Source organism: Aptenodytes forsteri, unplaced genomic scaffold, assembly GCF_000699145.1.
Source record: "Aptenodytes forsteri isolate BGI_AS27 unplaced genomic scaffold, ASM69914v1 Scaffold125, whole genome shotgun sequence".
Classification (NCBI taxonomy): Eukaryota; Metazoa; Chordata; class Aves; order Sphenisciformes; family Spheniscidae; genus Aptenodytes; species Aptenodytes forsteri.
The window spans coordinates 4,033,057-4,034,601 of NW_008794447.1; positions in this window are offsets into that span (position 1 = coordinate 4,033,057).

Here is a 1,545-nt window from a genome sequence, read left to right on the forward strand (position 1 = left end):
CCGGGGAGCCCGGATGCGGGGCGCTTTGCAATTAGTCGGTCACGCCTCCGAGCCGTGGTTTTCACTTTGGGGTTTTGTCTTTTTTTTTTCCCCTCCCCTCTTTTCCTGACTGCTGTAGGATAAGTCAAAAAAATTGCAGATGTGAATGTTATAGTGTAATTATGCCACACAGCTTAAAGGCATAATCGCTCGTATATCAGGTTTTAAAATACAAACCGAATAAATTTCTTACTATACATTTCTGAATGACGCTGACAGGCACTTTTACCAAAATCGGGTGCGCAACTGACGGGAACACAGAGAACCTCAAAGAATGACAGAGCCGCTCTCTGGAAACACTCGAACTCCACGGCCACAGACAGAAAAGAATAGTTCAATTTTGGCTCGGTGAAAGCCCAGATTTGAGGATTTTTAATGTATAAAACACCCCAAAAGAATTTTGGCCAAGACTCAAATACCTTTCAAAAAGGTCAAAACACAACTGGCTCTAAGTTTGTCTATCCTAGTGCAAGCGAGTAGTAAAAATTCTGCTTTTCCATAACTATGTTCAGTAGTAGAAGGATGTCTCACAAGATTAATAGAGATTGCCTATTTTAGCCCCCTCGTTACTAAAATCTGCTGCTAGAAATACCATTCCCTTTCATTTAGATGAGATGCCTGAATATCTCGCTAGTGTCAATATTTGCCTGTTTCCAGTTTATGTTCATAGCCGCCATTGATCTAAGCAAACAGGTGACAGCCTTAACCGTATTTTACACTCTCTCCCTCTCCCACTCCCTCTTCCTCCCTTGAAAAAGTTATTTCCCCGAAGCTGAAAAAAGTGAATTTGGGAGAAAAATGTACAGGCGAAGAGGGGAATAAAATAGAGAAGTTTACAGGGAAATATGGTGGGTTGCCAAGAAGTCTACCATCAAGGAAGAGGATAACTTTCCTTGAAAGCCCATTACTGGAGAAGTAATATCTCTCAGTGTATTCTCAGTATATAATACTGAGAAGAAAAAAATTACCATGTAGAACTACCATTGAGAGATGAAAGTAGATGGCAATCAACATTAATTAGAAAGTGTTGAGATTTCATAAGAGAAGCAAAAGCCGTAAGGGGAAAATCCATGCCTGGAAGGGCTATGGACAATAAAGCTTTTATATATTTGGAAGAGTAAGGAGTATTATTAGAAGAGAAGGCAAAAAAGGTATAAATGATCAATAAATATTTCAGGTTTATATTTGGAAAGAAAGGGAGGATGTGTTTGCCAGATTATTGACTCATAAAAGTGACATTAAGAAGCACCTCCTAAGAACATACAAAAACCAGCAGACCTGGAGAAATGGCACACATGAATCTCAAAAGAGTGGGCGGGAAGGCGGAGAGAATAACCAGCTCTCTGACACTACTTCAAGTAAATCTTGGCATAACAGGAAAATCTTGAAGGATCGAGTGTTCAGTTTCCTGATAAGATCCAGAAAAACTAATTATGGTGACCAGGTAGTTACAGATCGGTTAGCCTAACGTTAACCAACCCCAAGAAAGACAAGAGAGAAAAAATC